The sequence below is a fragment of the Mytilus californianus genome, unplaced genomic scaffold (genome assembly GCF_021869535.1).
Source record: "Mytilus californianus isolate M0D057914Y unplaced genomic scaffold, xbMytCali1.0.p SCAF_5, whole genome shotgun sequence".
Taxonomy (NCBI): Eukaryota; Metazoa; Mollusca; class Bivalvia; order Mytilida; family Mytilidae; genus Mytilus; species Mytilus californianus.
The window spans coordinates 15,142,711-15,165,895 of record NW_026262701.1 but is presented as its reverse complement, the minus strand read 5'-3'; the positions used below and the strand labels follow the sequence as shown (position 1 = coordinate 15,165,895).

At 31.2% G+C, this 23,185-nt stretch overlaps 2 long non-coding RNA genes across 43 annotated transcripts in view; one reads left to right on the top strand and one right to left on the bottom strand.

Moving 5' to 3' along the window:
• Positions 1 to 23,185, bottom strand: part of LOC127703119 (uncharacterized) — a 365,292-nt gene that overhangs the window by 188,957 nt on the left and 153,150 nt on the right. The gene's annotated exons all lie outside the window — the stretch shown is intronic.
• LOC127703124 (uncharacterized) overlaps positions 1 to 23,185 on the top strand; it is a 148,736-nt gene that overhangs the window by 123,211 nt on the left and 2,340 nt on the right. The window contains exon 3 of the long non-coding RNA XR_007982720.1: positions 22,891 to 23,064. This is a non-coding gene — a long non-coding RNA (uncharacterized LOC127703124). The remainder of the gene's footprint in view (positions 1 to 22,890; positions 23,065 to 23,185) is intronic.

The following is a 23,185-nucleotide window of genomic DNA, read 5'->3' as shown; positions in this document are numbered from 1 at the left end:
TATGTGTATACATGTTTATTTGAAATTTAATTCTGTGGTAGCCCTTTTTTCACCTCCTATATGTTTGTGGACTGTATGTTGGCCATGAAAGTGTCCAGAAGGGAGAAATACAAACTTTATTATAATCTATTATTGCTGCTGTTTGTGCATTTTTTCTTAACAATTCTAGTATATCATTTCGATACATCTCACTTAATTACCATCTTAATGGTGACAAATTATTTATTAACTACTGATCTGCATTCTCAAATCAATTGAGGTCAATAACCGAGTGTCTTGGCTTGTCGAGTTCAACTGTAGAACGTGTATATTTACAGTGTCTATTGTTTGCATTTATTTTTAGAAATTTTGTACTTCTGACAGTTTTATGAAATTATTTTATATGAAATGTGTACTTTGTTTGGATTTTCCTATAATATTCATCGATTTTGGGTGATCTCTAGACTTCATTCCATTTTTTTTAAATATATCTATATATACTTTTCAAGACACTTAAAATTATGAATGTATAAATTAAATTACATAAGTTAATGACAAAAGTGTCAATTTTCGTTCAAACACAGACCGTGACTCCTAATCAACATAAATGACATAAATGAAAATCTTGACTCGAATTATACAAAAGTATCAAAATTTGATAAAGGATACACAATTTATGTCTGTTGTATATGCATACCTATTTTAATAAATAGAATCTTCCTTTGGAAAACCGGGTTATGGCAAGAGATCAGTTGTTATTGGCTTAACCTCCAGTGGCAAATATTTCATGCATGTTCATGACGAGAGAAAATTAAAAAAACTAATACAAAAGATAGGTGGTCCTGCAATAAGCAGTCGACCGGGATGAAAGGCGAGAAATTTGGAATGTACATAGCAATAATGATATATTGGATAAAACAGAAATTTGGCCTTGCAACAAGACCCCTAAAAAGTTGTTGCAAGGCTTCCTAACATGAAGAGAGCATGGCATTCTCTCTACACGAAACATCGGATTAAACGTCCCCAATATGACCGGGGTGACTGAGAATTTATGCGCCCCGCAGAGCAAAAAGAACTAGATTTGACAAGTGGTTTACTGCCGATAGGAAGAAGACCAATGGATGACCATGTTTCGATACACCAGTCATAAAGAAAAATAATAAGACACGCACCTATATATTATTATGAGACAGACTTTAAACAAGAGTTTCTCAATTAGATTGAAAATAACTAGGATTTATAGAAACTTTACTTCTGATTCGCTACATAGATGACTAACTCAGCGTTCGTCGACTTAAGTTATTTAAATCTATATCAATGAACCTTAAATAACGATACCACAGGTACAGTAAAGTCTATATTACATTCAGAAATTGACACAGAGGGTCCGTTGACACATAAAACTTTACTAAAAAGCGATGATTTCGATTTTTTCGTTGTGAACGTTCCATTTCAGTGAAGCGACATTCCAGCTGTGCCTGCACATTGAATATATATATACGATATGATATGAGGGTGTAGGGCTTGCGTATCCATTAAACTTTATTATTTTTTTATCGAGGGTTGCTGATTGAGAACGCCCTATGAAGTTTTTACTGACACTTTGCCTTGTTTTAATGGGTTCGTGTTGTAACAAAATTTATAACATAGCTTTCAGTAGTATATTTAAATGTCTAAAAAATCTTTGTTGGCTTTCGTAAGGGCGGGGAAACATGATAAAAATTAAATAAGTAATCTCACATTTTTGTTCTTTAATCAAGAATCACAATTATTAATGCATGCAAAAGTTTCTGAATTTACAGTATATTATGTAATAATGGGTACCAAGACTCCATATGTTCTCTTAGAATGTTTGAATTTATAGTTGACATTTAAATATCTAAACCAGTACACATCAACAATGTAGAGAAATTTACAACATAAACATGATAAAGCATCAAACAATGTAGGAGCAACAAGTAAAAAAAGCTATCAAACCCTATTATTGTGTATAAAGATATAAGAAGATGTGGTATGAGTGCCAATGAGACAACTCTCCATCCAAGTAACAATTTATAAAAGTAAACCATTATAGGTCAAAGTACGGTCTTCAACACGAAGGCTTGGCTCACACCGCACAGCAAGCTATATAGGGCTCCAAAAATTACTAGTGTAAAACCATTCAAATTGGAAAACCAACGGTCTAATCTATATAAAAAACGAGAAACGAGAATCACTTATGAACCACATAAACAAACGACAACTACTGAACATCAGATTCCTGACTTAGGACAGGTGCAAACAACATGTATTAAGAAATGCCCTATAGATGGCTGTTTAAAGTCCAGTGGCAAATTATTGTGGATATTCAGGACAAAAACATGTTAATGTAATATGACTATTAACCTTGGTCTGTACTACAATGTACTAGACCGACACGCTGAGGCGGATTTTTAACGTGCTAGTTCACAAGGTAACATTCCGCAGGAAGATATATCACCTCACCCGGACACATTATTCTTACTCCGAGCCAACCAGTCATTGCTCTTACTCCTTAATGCTGCGTACTTGGAGGAGAAGCAGCAAATACTAATTTTAAAGTCTTTGGTTTGACCCGGCCGGGGCTCCAACCCACGCCCCCTGCACTCGGCGCGAACACACTACCACGAGACCACCATCAGACAACGTAAAATAGGATACAGCTCAAAACTTCTTTTCTTGTATTATTCATTTGTCCTCGTTCCTGTATCTATTCTAAGCTGAAAATAATAACATGTTCCTGTTAATTAAGGACATATATAATATGAGAGGGGAATGAAACTTCATGATGAACCAAACTATTGTATAAAGAATATTTGTTCCATTTAAAAGAAGTATGTGTCCATTAAACACAGATAATGCATCCGCACCCCCTTGCTTATAATCTTCTAAAGGGAAATAACTCAAGTATAGTGAAAGTGACGCCACCCAAATTCAAACTTGATCTAAGCTTTGTGGTAATAAGCATTGTGTATAAGTGTCATAACATTTGGTTAGGGCAAACTAAAGTTAGAGAACGGAAATCAATTTCAGTATGTACGTACAGACGTACAGACGTACGTACAGACGGACAAGGATAACAATTAATGCACCGAAAGCTGTGGCGAAGGCATAAAAAGGTCAAACTATGATTTTGCATAAAATATTCAAGAAATCTTTCCCCTTTATATATTCACCCAGTATATTTATATTTCCGGACTTGAATACTCAAAATCCACCTTTTCTTGGCCAATTGTACAAAAAAATCATATTTCCAGCCTTCTTACAAAAATGACTGAAAGTATTGCTTACACATGTTACACAAGACTCAAAGTGCACCTTTTTCAATTAAAATTAAAAATGTCCATGAAATATTTGCAGAATTCCTTCCATCTAAAACTCAAAGAAATTCACATCTGCAATGTTTTATCGTTATAGGGTCATTATTCAAATTAATTATTGCATTGTACCATAAGAATTTTCCGGTAAAACTTTTAACCTCTAAAATCTTAATTTTTTTCATTTCTGCCTTTATCCAGTTCTGCTTATTTAGCTGCTCCTTCTGTTGTCTGTAGTTTGGCATATGAATACTTTTTTGAAGGTTCTGTAGATTTAGCTCTCAATCCAACAAGGAGAGATTTACTTGTTAAAATTTACGTACCAATTAAATCAACCATTCCAGCAGCGCCTGCATACGGAGTATGTATCTTCCAATTGATACGATATTCTCGGGCTTCTATTTCCTATCATGATTTCCTTGAAAGAGGGTTGCTGCTCACAAGGAAGCTATTAAACCAAGAGTTCCAAATGGTGAAGTTGAAATCATCGCTTCGTAAATTTTACGGACGCCATCACGAGTTGGTTGACCGTTATGGAATAACCGTTTCACAGATGATATCGGATATGTTCCTAATGTCGTAATTACAATCCACTTCCTTTTTCACCACGAATGTGACCTACCGAATTAGACTATTTACCGGATTTGTAATAACATGAGCAACAAGATGGGTGCAACATGTGGAGCAGGATCTGTTTACCATTCCAGAGCACCTGAGATCATCCCCAGTTTTTGGTTGGGTTCGTATTGCTTAGTCTTTAGTTTTCTATGTTGTGTCTGATGTACTATTATTTGTCTGTGTTTTTTTATTTTTTAGCAATGGCGTTGTCAATTTATTTTCGATCTATGAGTTTGACTGTCCCTCTGGTATCTTTCGCCCCTCTTTTAAAGTAAATTTTCCGAATAAAAAGTAAAATAACCTAACACAGTATTATGGTAATTTCTAAAACATCCTACCTAGTCTTTCAGTTAACTGTTAGATAAGAATTGGCTAAAAATGCATTCATTTAAAATTAGATTTCTCAATCGTTTGAATTGGAGTTTTCAAAATCTGTTACTCAAAATGATATATATTTATAAGTTCAAGGTCATCACAACAACAAAAAAGAAACTTTTGCCTGAGCTATGTATGCACTTTTCCTGATAATAAGTCGATTGCATACAAATCATCTTAACATACATGTATATACCTTAATTAACTTATAAATGTTACAAATTCAAAACAGAAAATTCTAATGATAATTTGATAAACTATTGAATTTTTTATAAATTATACTATATTTTTATTTAGTAACAGATAGAAGATATAAATATATAAACCACCATGTAAAACAGGGAACAAATATATGTTGACAAATATGCAGCCTTAAATATACAAACCATCAGGTTTAACTAAAGATTTACTAGGTTTACTTCTTCTTGTCCATTGTTCATAATGAGCAAATTCAAATTTCCTGTCTAGAGTTTTCATTAAATCTTCCTTAACTGGTACACCAGTCATCTTTGCAATATATTTAATCTACACATAAAAAACATTGAAAAACTGATTGGTTAAGACATGACTTACAAAAACCATGTATGTGTCCATGGGACACATATCTCTCTTCACTATCACATATCAATTTTCCAAAAACTCATGCTCAAAACCCTAATTTTTTGGAAAGTTCAATCTTTGTGTTTTGTTTTTTTTTGTTTTTGTTTTTGTTTTGTTTTTTTTTTTGTTATAAACCACCACATGATTATTTAAATAATGTATAGCGTGAGATACATTTTGGTAAACTACTAGTACATGTTTTTTTGGGGTTTTTTCCTGCATTGAAATTCTGTAAAGATTTAGTTCAGGCACTGTATTTTGATCACGTTGTTATATAAAATATTCTCCAAGGTATAGCCACTATTATCACAGTATAACATGTAGGTTTGCATCATAAAATAGTTTCATATCACAAGCTAAGTACTTTGACATGTCTGGACTTGCTTTCAGTATCTGTGAATATCAATTATACAAGTCAGGGAGATTTATACCAAAATTGTCTCCCAATAATAAGTCTTGATTTTTCAATCAAGAAGTCAGTAGCCATTGTAGAGATGATGTGCTTTCATGATAGCGCTTGGTAACCCTTGATTCACATTTCATCATTAAGACCACTACTTGACAGTTGCTCTTTTATTTGTCTTTGTAAATTATTTACTTTACTGTTTAGTTCATTTTTGGTAAAATCTTCTTGGCGTAGCTTGGTACTTATACATCCCGCCATTGTGTTATTGTGCTATCGTCATTTTTTGTATTCTTGCCTTTCATTTTTGTTTATGTGCTTCGCCTATATGCCATTTTGTTTTTCTTTGTTGACATATTAGTTTGTTTTTATATTGATTAAGATTACAACACGATGTTGACTGCTGTACCCCTATTTTTGACATTTTTACCTATTATGTCTGTTTGTTTTATTCACACATTGTTGTCAATATAATGGAATTTTATGCGACTGTCATACAAGTACGAGGTTGGTTTAGCTAGCTATAAAACCAGGTTTAATCCACCATTTTCTACATAAGGAAATGCCTGTACCAAGTCAGGAATAAGACAGTTATTTTCCATTCGTTTGATGTGATTGAGCTTTTAATTTTGCCATTGGATAAGGGATTTGCCGTTTTGAATTTTTCTCATGTCTGTGTACATATGCACAAATGAACCGTAAAATAATGGTTAGATCTTAATTTGGAGCAATTTTCTAGAATAAATGAAATTTGTATTTTTTCAATGTACTGGCTATTTAAGTCCTTTTGATTAAATAAGAGTATTGATACAATATCAGTATGATTGACAACTGCCATGACCACGGAACAATCAACCAAAGGGTGAGACAATAATTTTAATTCTACATAGACCAAATCACTCAAATGCTAACCATATATAATTGACCTAATTACCTAATTATTGAGTTTATATATATCGTGGACGAACCTTTAACACACAAATAAATATACAACTCAATACACAAATCTTGATCGCATTAGTTTCAAACAGAATGATGTTTAGGGTTCTTTAAACCGATGATAGAGTTAATTCTTCACCTATACACAACTTGATTAACACTGCATTTTCGCAAAATCTGTGCAACAATTATATTTAGTGAAAAAGTAATACCCATTTTAACCATCAAAATAACATCAGCGTCTTATTCTTTTCTCTTTGAAATACATGCTTCTGGTAATGATGAATTCAATAATTCAATAAATATCCATTTAATGTTCCTCTTTCTCTCCATTATGTCATAAAAATGTTCACAAATCAGAAAACCTTCAAAGATTGATATATCAAAAGAATTTGCTTCAAACATCAAAGTTCTTCATCTTTGGACAATAGAATAGAAACATCATATTCAGTTTATTGATGTTAAAATTACCCGTTACCACCCATGCAACCATGCATTTTCAGTATATTTTTTTTTTATTTCATCAAAATCAATAAGCCATCCTTAGGATTTTTAGGTTTGGCTAGCCATAAAACCTGATTCAACCCACACATTTTTTCTTTAAATGTCCTGTACCCTAACAGGAATATGGCAGTTAGTAACACAGTCCGTTACTATGAATGTTGGCGTTTGCTTTTGTTGTAATTCAGTGTTTCTGTTGTTCCGTTGCTTTCCTCTTATAGTTGATGTGTTTCCCTCGGTTTTAGTTTGTTACCCGGATTTGTTTTTGCTAAATGAAATTATGACTATTGAACAGCGGTTTACTACTGTTGCCTTTTTCATTAGGTAATTTGTTCTGTTAAAACATTTAAATACTTTAAACTTGAAACTGAACATTCTTTGATAGAAATGTGCAATTAAAAGAAGTTATTATGCAAAGGAATAGGCCCGGTAAGACCCCTTTTTGGCCCCAAAATATAGCATTTTTACAAATTTGTTAAAATGTAAACTTTAAGCTATATATTGGAAAGAAGAATACTTCTGTTCCATAAATATGGGCTGACTTCGACAATACAATTCACATGCATCAGGTAATAGCATCATAAATTCATGTAATATTACTGAAATCGTCACAATTTTAGCATGTGTGCTAATTTTAAGGCGGTTTTTGTCTAAAACGGAAGTGGCCGCATTTGTGTTCAGTCTTAATATTTAAATGTTGTAATTGATGATAATACATAACATATATACAGGTTGAGACCGAACACGAAGACAAAAACCATCTGAAAAGTGACGTTTTATGGTATATTTGATAGATTTTTCATATTTAAGCCTCCATTTGAGCGTCTTTAATGACCAAATCAGTCCAAATCTTTTACATACACTAATTGAATCGACTGAAGTTGACACTTACGTGTTTAAAAAATGTGAACAATCTTTCATTAGATGAACCTCGAATATTAGGCCAAAACTAGCCCTTACCGGACCTTCTCCTTTAGTGACCCATAAACATTGATCTCTATAAAGCTATTTTATTTATTGAAAAATTGCTTATCTTTCTGAAAATTGGCAATAATGTAACTAACAAAGTTGCTATTGTGCTATAGCAAGTTGTTCGTGTTTACCATCACCATAATGAAAGAGTAAGATATAATTGAAAATTTGCACACACATCTTCTAATCATTTCATCAGTTATTTCAGATCATTTTGATTAGCATGAATTACTTTGGCCGCCATTCCTGATCCAAACAATGTGGCGTCTAGGGATTCAATATTAATCTTGGCACCTTTTGGTTACAGAAGTTTTAGATCGTGGGTTGCAGTCAATGTTTAGATCCGAAACATTAAAAAAAATCATCGTATTCTGACAATATCGTCCAAATTTGTTGCAAAAATCCATACGGCACCCCCACGGAATAACCGTGTTATAGAGTTCATTTAGTATGATTTGAAAGCCATATGGAACTCATGCCAGTGAACCTTGTAAATGTTTTTCCCGTTCATAAATAAATTATTTAGAAACTAAGGTTCCAACTCCCTCAGACAAAATTGATCCTAGGTGCATTTGGCTATTCTGTTTAAATCCTTTTTTGTAATAAAGCTCTTATCTTTGCAATGATCTATTTAAGTTTCCCTGGATTTGAAATGTTAAGGTTTGAGCGTTCCTGGTGAAATCAGAAAAATCGATTCGGACGCACGAAATTTATAAAGAGTTTATTTCATTTACATCAGTCCCACATTAACCAGAAATATATAGTTAGAGCTTTAGAAACGAGTCATAGATTATATTAAGTAAGTCCTGGTTCAATAAATACATATATTTAATTTATGACATTGTACTGAGAACTTTTGAAATGAAACCATAGATGATAAAAACAGATTCTGCTTGAACAAATCAGTTTTTTATACCGTATCAGTGATAAAGTAGTTGGAACATTGAAAATGAAACGATAGAGGACAAAATGTAGATATGGTTTTATGTCAGTATATTGTATTACAGTAGATAGAGCTTTGGAAATGAAACGATAAATGATAAGAGACAGTCCTGATGTAACAAATTAGTACATTAGACATGTGATATAGTAGTTTTAGATTTAGATTTAGAAAGGAAACCATATATATTGGAAGATAGACCAAGTTTAACAAATCAGTATATTGGAGATGAGATATAGTAGGTAGCGCTTTTGAATTAAACGATTAAAGATAATAGGATATTTTGGTTTTACAAATAAGTATATTATTTCTGTAGTCTGAAACGACTAATATTCAATGAAATAATAGTTTCAGTTCTAGTATGGTAGTAGTTAGCGCTTAGAAATGAAACCACCATAAATGAATGAGAAGGTATTATTGATTTTGCGTTACAATAATAGTAAGTATATGTGATATATCTGTTGTATTGCAGAAGTATGCTAAGTATGATTTGCACCAAATAAATAAGATATCAGATTTTTCGAATTACCGTTTGATTTAATAAGAAAAGTTCTGTTTGCCACTATTTTGTGGTAATAGTGAAATAACGACAGTTTAAAAGTCATAACTGTCAACCGATTTGAAAGAACAACTAGAAGCACGTATTTTATCTTTAACATCAAACGAATTTTTTACACTTGAAAATAATTTGTTTCAATATGTGCTTTATTACAAAATTTGATAATAAGTTGTGTTATATATCAAGTGGGGAACTGCTAAGAAAGACAGAAATAGTTAAGAAAGCCGAGATGAGACGATATCTAGATGTTTTTGTGCATTAGGCAGTCAGTACATACGAATTCGAATTAAGTATATTTATGGTAATTTGTAAATTTAGTATAAAAATATTACATTCCTTAATTTTTCAATCATAAAATCAACTATTAAATGGTTATTTCTGTTAAAAGAAATCTTAAGCTACTGTTGTTTATGTGTGACCATAAATATTATTTTATATGAAAATTGTGAACTCTGCAACAGATTAGAATTACATGAACATGATGAAATCATCCTGGGAGATAATCAGATTCAGAAATTACTTTTTGATTACACAAAAAAGAATTATGCAATATTATATTTTATGTTGTTTGATCAGTGTTGCAATTCACATTTAAAATAAAATAATCATATATATACCAGGATCAAAATTTTGAACACTAAACACGCGTTTCGTCTACTCGTCAGTGACGCTTTAAAAAAAGGTTGAAAAAACCAAATAAAGTACGAAGTTGGAAAGCATAGAAGACCCTAAATCCGAAAGGTTTTGCCAAATACAAATTAGGTTATCTTTTCCTGGGGTAGAAGTATTTCAAAAATTCCAAAGTTTTGTAAACAGTTAATTTACAGTTATGGCAATATCAATGATAATTTAAGCTTTTTGTCTCGCATCGAAAAGTTGTGAATGTGAAACTCAGAAGTGATGTTTCCAGCGGCGACATTTTAACATTAAAATTTGTTAATAATTCAGTTTGAAGGGAATCACTAGTTTTATGTCAATGATATTTGGTATGCAGTTAGAGAAGCATTTCTATGAAGATTATTAGAGCAAGCCCCCACATTCATGGTCTATTGACTTTGAAACTTTTCTTTAGTAAACGGTTTTGATTAAATCAGTTTCAGGGGAACCTCTAATGATAAGTCAATGATATTTGGTGTGTAGTTGTTTTACTACTAGCACATATCATATCAATGGAGTTAATTTGGGGCCGCCCCCTATTTTATAGTCTGTTGACTTTGAAATAGTTTACATGTTAAAGTTAATGATTAGGTCAGTTTAAGGAAACCACTAATAATATGTCAATGATATTCGGTATGAAGTTTCATTGTGATTGGCATATCTCATTATCCATTGCGATTATTGATATTCCCTCAGTCATGGTTCATTGACTTGGATGCATATTTTACATATTAAAGTTTGTGAGAAGGTCAGTTTCAGGTGAACCACTTAGGTGTATGATCAGTCGACGTATTTGGTATGCATTTGTATTATGATTGCATGTGACATTACCATAGAGATTAATTTGCCTTTTAATCATAGTTCATTGACTTTCGATTGCAATTCTAATATCAACATGCGTATTTTACTATCAAAATTACATATAGGCAAGACATATCTCTATGCCAACAGTTCATTTCATTAAACATTCTGTATTAAAGTTCAAAGTGTTTGAACTTTTTAGCACAAACAGATACAATTTAATTATATACTGGACATACATGGAATTCATTGGTTAAATCAACATTCTTGTTGACCCTGGATGTCTTCTACTATTCAAATAAGCATTTTATAGTGAGTCATCCACAGAAAATAAAATACCATTGAAACAACTTTATTTAGAGGAAAACTAGGGTAATATTTGTCAAGAAGAATGATGAAAGGGAGTGAAAATATGGAATATTTATCAAAGAAGGAGATTTTGACTTCTCTATCAGGTGACCTGTCCAAAGAGAAGATTCTGAATTTAAAAATTAAAACGAATCTCTAAGAAATGGTATGTTGGTGGTTTGACTTTTTGTTTTTTTATTGTGATATTTTATTGGACTATATTTTGTTCACACGTTGTTTTCAATATAATGGAATTTTTTACTGTCATACAAGTGAGAGGTTTAGCTAGCTATAAAGCAAGGTTTAATCCACCATTTTCTACACAAGGAAATGCCTGTACCAAGTCAGGAATATGACAATTGTTTTTCCATTCGTTTAATGTCTTTGAGTTTTTGATTTTGCCATTTGATAAGGGACTTTCCGATTTGAATTTTCCTTGGAGTTCGGTTTTTTTTTTATTTTACTTTTGAATACTCAATTACAATTTCCAAGTGGTATTACCGGTGGTGGATCCACATCAGTTGATTCCTTCTCTATCAACGTCATGGATCTCACTCTATAGGGAGCTCATGGGATTAAATAAAAAAAAATACAAACCTGTTTGGGTAAAGTTACACTTTGATGAACATTATGTATCAAACAACATTGGTACAAATACATTCTACTTTTACATCTACTTTTATTCTCTTTTTTTTGCATATTTTTTTGCATATTTTTTTTTATTTTTTGCATATTTTTGGCTTGAACCCATTCATGTAAATACGACTATGCATTTCTGTGATGAAGTTTTACTATGTAGGTAACATGTATGAAAAATTTACGGTTTCAGAGTGGCAATAATCAAAATTGAAAGTATAAAGTGTAAAATCCAAACATTTAATTTATATTGATATATGAAATAATCTTAATTTTTAAATTTAATTCAAATTGATTAAGTCTTTGGTCAATTTTAATTTTATTTTATTGATATTCTGAAGTAATGATAATTTTATCTTGCATTAAAATCATATTTCAAAGATTCGATCAAATTTTATTTGTCACCAGAAAATAAAACTGATTTTGATATTTTAGAAAAAAATCTCATTAAAGATACCACCAGGTTTATAATGTCGTACTCCAGATTCGCGTTTCGTTTCCAAAGACTCAGCAGTTTCGCTGGAATAACAAAATTTTAAGGCCAAATAAAGTAAAACGTTGAAGAGCATTGAGCATGTTGAGGACCCAAATTCTAAAAGGCTTTGACAAATACAGCTAAGGTAATCTAAAGAGACATATGCACCTTCTGACTCCCATCAAATGCACAAATCAATATTAGCCCATTAGACAACACAAGTCTATGTCCATACTTGTTTAGTATCAATTGTTACGGCCAGAAATAAATTTAACAAAATTTATTATACAATTTTACAAGAAATAGCATACAAACTGAAATGTCAACTTAACTGTTAAAATATCTTCTGAGAATACAAAAATATATCTGAAAAAGTCTAAATTTGGTGTCTGTATATATAGTTATCACGGAAACTTCTAGATCAATGTAAAAGGGAAAGCATCAAGAAAACTGTAGAAGGGAAACTTCTAGAACATTTCAGAAGTTTAAAGTACGCATCGTATATTACTACATTCTGGAATTATTATGCAAGCCAAATAGAAAGTTCTAACCATTCTACGATTGTTCCAGTGATTTCTTAACTACACAATAACATTATTTTGTAAACAACTATAAACAGGTTCTAACCAAATTATGTAAGTATCTTATAAGGCCACACAATACAAATTCAATAAATTACAATATCATAACACAATAAATTCCGCACAGTTAAATGGACCTTTCAGCCAAAAGACGTTAGAAGTCCTACAACTACATCAAACAGAATATAACCGATAGAAACAATTGTTGAAACACAAAAGAAAAATTGATTCTTTTTTGCACCATACACTTAAAGCTTAACTAACAATTCAATTCACCAACAAATATACTAAAATCAGGTACACTTAACACTTTGCAGTTTTTTTTAAGAGATTGTCTTATCATCCACCAAATCGTTTCGAGTCTGAAAAGGTTGTTAATAAATTTATAGAAACTAACAATAAATCTGTCATTAAGGCACAAACGTATTGAAATATAACTAAAAATAGCCAATGATACTAACTATGGACTGGCAGAGGAACATGTTGCGCTGTTAAAATATTTTGTTTTACCTTTCAACGCCTCAACCTTTAAACTTCTATCTTGCATGCGCTTGTTCTAAATAAAGGTCGGTCATTTTAAAACGTATCCACTCGGTTCAGATACGTTGACGTTAACGTATCTGTAAATATAACAAAACACAATATTTGATCCCTAGATTGCGTCTGTGTTGTGTATCAAAACTCTTTATTCTGTTCTGTTCATGAAAACCTAAAGCTAAAACAATTATACAATTTTACTAGATTGTCAATGATGGGATTTTGCAAAAAAAAAAAAGGGGGGGGGGTCTATCCATAGCTAGCGTTGGCATGTGAACAATAACAACTATGGGGCAATGGCACAAAAAATGACAGTAAAAATTACCAAATGCAACACAGAAAAAAGACATTATAATCATATGCATGCCTGGCCGTTGGGATATAATAGAAAAGTTCTACAAATCGTTCTATTTTACTTTCTCACACTTTTATTCATTAACTTAAAGTAGTTTTCGTTTTGACATAATGGACTTGATATTGAAGGCCAAATAAATCAATTACCTCGCCTACCTTTTTCAATTTTCCTCTTTTTGTTATTTCATGCTGTTTTATGGTTTTTACCGTTTCCGGTAAGGAGCAGAGTTTGCTTCATTTCTTCATCTTGCATTACTTTATATTTAGAAACGTACCATTTGGAAATCTTAAGTTTAATGACTTTAAGTTCGTCATAACCTTTTGGCTAATATGGCCGTATTTACACCACAAATTTTACTCTGAGTACAGACAAACCTGTGCACCTGGAATAATTAAATTTTTTTTAAAGCATTTTATGTTTCAGAAAATTATAAACTTTTCAGGATTGTGCTATTATTTTTTTTTCATTCCTGCAGAAGGTGCCAAAATATACCATGTTGTGAAAGAGGTTTGAGAACCTCCCCTCATATAATAAATGTTGTGAGTAGTATTAATTTGAATGGACAATAGACACCTGCAAACAATAGGTGATTTCAACTGTGTAACTAAGTGGATCGTTTCAAATGAAACTCATGTGTTAGTTTATTTTCCTATCTTCTGCAAACTGGAAAAAAATACACAGCAGAATTCAGGTAAGTTTTTGATTTTTTTTAAAAATCAGAGTGAACGTTGCTAATTTAATTTAATAGTATTCAACGGTTTTCAACTTTCCTGGCTCTCGTATCTAGCGCCTGCAATATAGATTGGACGTTTGTCCTTCAGTGATATACAAATTATCCCTAGATGACTGCAGTTAGATAATTTATGATGTTATCTCATTCAAGGTACACTGCACTTTCTTATATTCATACATATGTCATATATTATATCATAATTAATACTGTTATATATTCTGTTCCCACATTTGCACGAATCTGCATTTGACACAGATGTTCAAATGAAATCCTCTTTAAGGTAGTATAAATTTCATACAACACAGGAGAATAGCAAACTTTTGATACAACGATTAGTACAAACTGCTAAAAACAAAAAGGAAGAAAAACTCAATCCTTTCTTTAAAACAAAAAAAGCACAACATGTTTCACGGATAAAACATTATCTAATTACTTCTAGGTATAAAGAGTAAAATGCGGTTGCTGAAATTAAATAATCGTGGCCAAGTCCTCTAAAAGGTAAGTCCTCTGTTTTCTCTTGTGTTGTTCTTGTGTTTATAGTTTGTTTGTTTATTTTATGTTTTTATACATATAATATAGAACAAATATCTGTTGCTGAGCAAATATATCTGTGGAAACTTATCTTTTCAAACCATATGCAGAATTTTATATGAAATGTTACATTAACGCCCTTATTCAATAGTTTATTTAATGAAAAACATCATCATTTAAAACATTCTTTATTTCTATTGATAAGAAGCGTTGTAATTAAACTGATTTTTAGTTTCCGTTTGCTAGATGGGAATCATTTTTATTAGTTAGGGTAAGACTTGTACTATCAAATAACGTGTAATCATCGTACTTTGCCTACATTCATTAACATATGCCTTGATGGGTTTGCAAGCTGAACTTAGTTTTAGTCAAATACAAGGAAGAAAAAGTTGAAAAAGCAAACACTTTAACAATTATCGTAACAAATTCTGCATTGTTTCATGCTTTGTTTTATGATGCAGGATAAGTTACTCCAAAAACATTACATTTAAAAAAAATATTAAAATTTAAATAGGACCGATCTGTCATACTGTATTGCTATCTGCAAGCAATGGTTTCATGTAGATGCTATTTCATTAAAATCATTTAATTAAAAATATGAAATACGAGAAAAATCTTAGAAAAGTGCATTATCTACTTCATTGAGTCAGAAATGAAATATTTACAAAAGTCGGAAGATACGAAAGCGATATTGAATCTCACAAATCAAAAATAAACTGAAATCTCCATGGGGAAAAACGAAAAACGACCAAAAGACTACAACAGTTTACAAAACACAACATTGAAAACTGAAGATTGAGCAACACGAACCCAACTAAAAACAAGGTAAAGATGTAATATTTGATGAATTTTATTTTACCAATAAATGGTAAAAAGTAAAATAACAAAAATATCGAACTCCAAGGAAAATTCAAAACGAAAATTTCCTTATCAAACGGCAAATTCGAAACCTCAAACACATCAAACGGATGGAAAAGACCTGTCATATTCCTGACTTAATACAGATATTTCCTTATGTAGAAAATGGTGAATTAAACCTGGTTTTAAATCTAGCAGTATAATTGAATATACATTTACTGTAACAGTTACAACTATCAGGCAGAGTCAATATAAGTGGAACTTCTGTATAGATATAATTTCAATTATTAATTGTATTGTTTGCTGGCTATGATTTTGTGACAAACTTCAAAGCATTAGTTTTTAGTCAATGTGTGTAATGCGCTATTGATCCCTATTGATTGCTATTCGTCTTTTCATATAATTCTGTATATTTCAATTTCAAAATTTTAGCTCGGAATGTCTAATTAAGACTTACAAAAAGTGTTTCTAATGTAGATAATAACCATATCTACCATCTTATTAAACAGAGATTTTTCTATAATATAGATACAAATTTCTTTGTTTACGGCCAGAACAAAAATCTTAGTAAGTGAAGAAACACACTGAATCCAACTTCATATACAACGAAGATGATACCATCAACATGCTTAAATATTTGATCGACAATATTTTGGAGCTTGATTGGTATTTCAACAGACAGTCCGTAGTCCAATTGGTACTAATTGTGCACCTTTACTGACCGATTGTTTAACCCATATAAATTAGAATTCATACATAACCCTCTCAAAGACCAAAACTAGAGCATCTTGCAAAGTTCTTTATTTTTACTTTTAGATATATTGATCATGCTCTGTCACGTTATTGCCCACATTCCAGTGAGTGTTTGCATTTCATTTATGCCATTTGAACTTGAGAACAAAGTTACTACAGAAGCTAGTCTGCGTCATATCTTGATATTTCCATCGATATTGGCACATATCGACGTATTCAAACTAGAATATGTGATAAACTTAGTTATTTCAACTTTCCAATTGTCAACTTACCATTTCACAAAAATAATATACCATCTTCTCCATCGTATGGAGTTTATCAGTTTGATAAGTTCCTCTCGTGCAGGTTCACAATATGCTGACATCATTAACAGGGAATCGCTCCTGACAAAAACATTAACACTACATACGTTTTTCGATTACCATCACAAAATGATTAGTCGATATGCTATGTCTGTGTCTTAACTTACTATTGACATGTTTTCGCGTCGGTAGATCTTTAGATACAAGAGATATTGTCTGATCATTAAATTTCTAGTTGCTACATTTTGACAGAATGTGGATTCGCTTGGCGGGTGATGCAGTCAAAGAAGGAGGCGCTGACACTATCGACGCAGCCTGTTGCGCTCCTTTTGGTGTCATGCAATTTCCTCAGTATTGGTTTATACCCTAGTTCGAATCTTCTTCGTGGATTTTAGAACATCAGTACACTGTTGTGGCCTCAATTACTACTATTTATTAACTGTCGATTCCGAATATTATTCTGTAACTCTACTACTTTTGACATTCATAAGCCTAAATTTTGATTTTTTGACTTAAATTGACATTTTCTGACAACTGTGAAATTTTCTTTAACTGGACGTTTACACAGTTGAAAAGTAAAATATGTTTTACCTAATTTGCCAACTTTCATTGAACAGTTTTACATATTTATAGACTCAAATTTTCCTTTCTAACGTCCGGAAAAGTTTAATTTGCCTCACAATTATCTCCCTAGAAGCTGTTAAATGACAAGTTTTTTCTTAAAGAGCATCAACTGTATATGTAGTGCATTGTGGTATATAGGAAATATTATGATATAATGATTGATTGTTGTTCACTTTATATCCAGTACAAGGTAAATAATAAATCTTTAATTCTAGCTACTTTGACGTGATAAGAAACCGAATTTGATAAACTCTTTATAACAAATTGAAAAGATAAGAAAAGGTATATAAAGACAAAAAGAAAACATCTTTAAGTAGAACTAATTGACTTTTTTTTTCATTTAGATTTACAAGTTTGTCTAATTCTGAAACATGCAGAAGGTATTACTTATCCTAGTTCTAGTATTGTTCCTAGCTGGTGAGTTACACATTATATATTATCTACAGTATTTGAAGAAGAGGGGAAAGGATTTCAAAATATGGAGAAAAATTGAGTACTTCAAACTTGTTTAACCTAAACCTGTTTGTGGTAGTGTGTTGGTGTGTTGCTGTCACAATGAAGTACACCCTGTTTCTTCTTTTATGAAAAACGTGCTGTTGATTCTAATAAAAGGAATTATCAAGATAAGTGTCTGAAATATCAATTCACGTTGGAAAGAATTTTTAGCGATGTCATATTTCATTCTTGTGTAGGAATACATACTAGTATTCAAACATTATAAGGGCATACGATACCGAAAAAATATTTCCCGTTGATTTTTCAACAAAATATAAAAAAAAGAAATTTAAATCTACAAGAGGGTGAAATTCAGATTTCGGAAGTGAAAGAACCTACTGTTAATTTTTATCTACTGCTCTTAAAAGAGATAATTAAATATTCCATAAGACAGATTTGTTATTTGAAATTAATTTGCCATGTAAAACTATTCAAACGAGAAAACCAACGACATGACAAACGCACAAAACAACAAATGAAAAAAAAAAACACGACACATTCCTGCATAATCTTGAAATATTCCTACAAATAATTTACCTATGAAAGATTGATAAAAGGAACATGCATATATATTTCCCGTGAAAATTTCACATATGAAATTAACTCGATTATTTCACTCCCCTGACGTCATACAACAATATATCTTGTCATGACGTTATCGATGACGTTACATCAAGACAAATTGTGAATGCGTAGAAATAGATATAGTTCCTTGCATTTTTTTTTACTTCATTTCAATTAAAAAACCCATTGTCAATGTAATAAAAAAGAATACCTACCTAATCAAAGAATTAAAATATAGAAAAATATTCGACTTCTGATCGAACAACCCTGATAATTACCTAAATTAGTGAATTAGTGTGTTATTCGTTCAATTGTTGAATATTTTTCTATATTTAAATTCTTCGGTTAGTTCGTCTATGATTAAGGTTTATGTGGACCCTTTGGCTAAAATGGCTGAGTTTTCACCGCAAAATTTACTCTGAGCACAGACTAACATGTGCATCTGGAAAAGTTTCAAGGCATAGCATGCCCAAGATAAATAAAATGCATTCTATGTTTTAAAAAAATTAAAACTTAACTTGATTTTGCTGTACACTTTTTTTTATACAGAAAGAAAAAATATTTGTTACCTCCTGTCAATTAACATTTTTACATTTCCATTCTTGTCCTGACATTTATATGTATAGGGCTTTTGGAAAACGATGTATAAAAACATCAAATGAACTTTTAGATATCATACACTTTGAAATTGATTGTTTACTTTTCACCATACATGATTTTAAAGAAAATTTGGAAAATCGGTGTTAACAATGCATAGATTTTAGTTTTCAAAACTAAAAAAAGAAATTATTTATATTGTCCCGATCATAAAAAAATTTCTTTCCCAGCCTACCTTAGTAGTGTCACATACTTTAAAAATAAAACAGATGGTTTACTCATCCGTGAAATAAATAATAAACACAAAATAAAATGTTAGATATGAAGGTGTATGTTCATAATCCCAAAGAAACAAAAACACATTTCATGCTGATTTATTTGTTTGACATAATAACAATAATAACACACGGATTCACTAATGTGCAATCAACAGTTTTTTTGTATGGCGTCTTATTTTCAGAGGCCATGCATCGACCCGTTAGGGGTGGATTTGTTTATTGAATTCTAGTATAAATCTAGATGTCACTAGAATCAGAATTCTTTTGCGTTTATAAAGAAATGAAAATAAAGTTTAATTTCAACTTAATAAAAAAAATGAAAAATGTTCTGTCCCTACATGAAAATCCTGAAATCAGGTCATATGTATACCCATGTATGTAGGCATGAGACAAAAACATTTCGGATAATCAAAACTGAAAGAACTTAATATGACATTTTACAAATTTCAATCCTGGCATCTATGATGATTTTATTTACCTTGTATTTTTGAAAAGTTCCATTACAGGTTACATTCGCCGGATAGAGCAACAGTAGCTTCAAAGAAGTTTTTAATTTTTACTATCAAAAAAAGAAGTTTACATTGTTGTCTACCCTTAAACCAAGTATATCTATTATACTATTTTAAAATCTGAAATCATTTTGATACTCCAACATGTTTTGATTAAAAGCTAAGGAAATTATTCTTGCTATTAAATACAAAAAGCACGAAACTTTGTCACCAATTATGTAAATTACAGAGATTTCAGTCTTTAGATTTTTCAAAAGCTTGTTTTAAAAGCAATATATATATTTTACTATCTAGAGGTCACTAAAACTAAGTGAATTGATCAACACTAAGCATAAAATCTGTCATTAAATACATGAAATGATCAACATCGTGCATATATTTAAAGAATGACTGTAATATTTGTTTCTGTCTATGAAGAAATAACATCAAAAATGTGGTGCACACTGAATAACCCGCGTATCGGGTTATTTAAAAGTGTGCATCACATTTTTTAGGTTATTTCGAAAAGACAGAATAAATATTACAGTCATTCCTTATAATTTAATTCTAAATTCCATATTTTAGGAGTAAATCATGAAAAAACGTTGATGACGTGACGGTTACATGACAAAATTATGTCTATGAGCTGATAGACAAAAAACACTCTGCCAATCAGAAGACGTGTTACATCCAAAATTAAGTTATTATAAATTACATGAAATTGATTTACGTCGTGCATAAACTACATTAATTATTCAACACCGTACAAAGAACACAAACTACACGAATTGATCTACAACATGAATAAAAACTGTCATAAACTACACGAACTGATCTACACCGTACATAAAACACAAACTACATGAACTGATCTATACCGTGCATAAAACGCAAACAACATGAATTGATCTACATGAATAAAAACTGTCATAAACTACACAAACTGGTCAACACAGTGCATAAAACAAACTAAATAAATTGATCTACACCGTGCATAAAACACAAACTAAACGAATTGATCAACACCGTACAAAGAACACAAACTACATGAATTGATCTACACCGTGCATAAAACATAAACTATACGAACTGAATAACACCGTGCTGCACATAACGTATTTCTGGAATAAACTCTTTTTAGAAAAAATGATATAGTTCCAACTTATTTATTCTTAAAATGATTAAAATGACAAATACGCTAGTAACTTAATTGATCTAATATCCGTTGTCCGTCCACTCGTCAATTAGACTACCTAGCTCAGTAGCGTAGAGAAAGTTTAGATTATCAAATATAAAAACACAAATGGGTTTTGATTTTTTCATGTAAAGTTTGTCTTCGGCGTCATTGGTAATTTACTCAAATTTCGCTTCTGTCTGTGTCATTGCGTTCGTATTTCTTGGCTAAGCAGTAAACTCTCCACCAAAATAGGTGTGTTTATTTATATATAAATTTCTAACAGTGTTGGGTTAAATTTTCAGACTTATACAGTGTTATATATATATATACTTTTAAAACAGTTTACAACAACACCAAAACATTGATAAACAAAATGCTAAACAAAAGATACAAAATTCAAAAAAAATTTCGGATAACAAATATCCTTCTTCAGTTTAAGCAGCCTGGTGTAAAATGTCACTTGTTATGATGATTTTAAAAAATCGGTGTTTAATTTGTATGATGGTCAATATTTTTGAACATTATCATAGCTAGTGACGCCATTTTACACCGCAGGGATCCGACACCCTCGTAAGAATGATTGTTGACTATTATCTAAATGTTTATATATAGACTCAGGTCGACGTTCAGACTCTAATTAATGTCTGTTCATCAAATCGACGTCCAATGTAAAGTCAGGTTCTGAAATCAGTGTCCAATATTTTTACACTTAAATCGACGTCCAATGTGACGTCATACATTTCCAAAACGACATCCGGTCGATCGCAGCTTTCGCTCATCGATGTCCAAAACAAGTTAACGTACAGTCAGTTGTTGGAAATTATTATTCTTATAGTTGTTCTTTAAGAAATCAAACTCTTAAACGGAAAATAATAAATTATACATTTATAGTAAAATTAAAAAGAATTGTGAAATTGAACCATATTTACTTAAGGAAAATAACATTGAAACCAGGAAAAGCTTTACTAAATTAAGGATAAGTGACGATATTATGGAAATTTAAAGGTTGAGGTACAGAAACATAAAAAAGAGAAGCACGTTTATTTCAACATTGTGCTTTGAATAAAATAGATGATGAAGATCATTTCTTATTTAAATGTAAACAAAATGAAAACCAGAGACTTGAATTCTTAAAAAAAATTTTTAAAATGTATTCAAATATAAATGAGGTGGATAATATGGATAAATTGGTTTTATGTTCGTCATGTCCGTCAGTTATGCGGTATGCTGCTCTATTTAATAAAAAGTCCTAGTTACTGAGGAGAGTGAATTCAACAACTACATGATATGTAATATATAAATTCATGTCTTTTTTTAAATTATTTTTGTGATGTATTATATAATGTGTTATTATGTTAATTTTCATGCATGCCATCATTGGGGTATTATAGTGCATTTTTTTTAAAAAAAACAATGTTTTACAGCTTTTTGAGTTTTATATTCAATTAACAATTTGCATTCGGAAATTGCCTGTATCAAAACAACATTATGACAGTTGTTTTAATGGGGTAAGTTGTGGCGTCATTGCAGATTTCCAAAAAAAAGGACGTTGATTAGAAAAGACAAATATTGAACGTCGATTTGAGAACAGCAATAAAAAGACGACGATTAGAGGGGCATAGAATTGGCCATCGATTTGGAATTGTATGTTATTATGACTTCAGCTGTGGACGTCAATTTGAAGAACGGACGTCGATTAGAGACCGGACATCGGTCTGAGTCTTACATATATTGAAAAAAAAAAAACAGAACAAAATTAAAAAAGAAACAAGGTACAAGCATACCCCTTTACAGTGTATCAGTTTTGAATTAAAGCAGTGCGTTTGTCGATTTATGTTTACCTAAACTATAAAATACTATGACTTAATTTCGGTTGTAGAACAAACTACAGGACAGATATGTTCTTTACAATATTGTCGTAACTCTCCTAGAGATGACTGCGCATGTAGAGGCTGTTGTTGGGGTAAATCGAATTGTCAAACTGGTGGTTGTGAACCACGTTATCCCTTTCCAGGTGCAACCCCGATTTATAGTTGTTTCTGTTATCTATGTCGTAAGTATTATCAGAAAAATCAAATTTTTACATTAACATTTACATTTGGTTGTCTATACTCTGAGAATACAAGGATTATACATTTTCAACAAAGGTAAGGATAAAAAGAAAGTTTGCATAA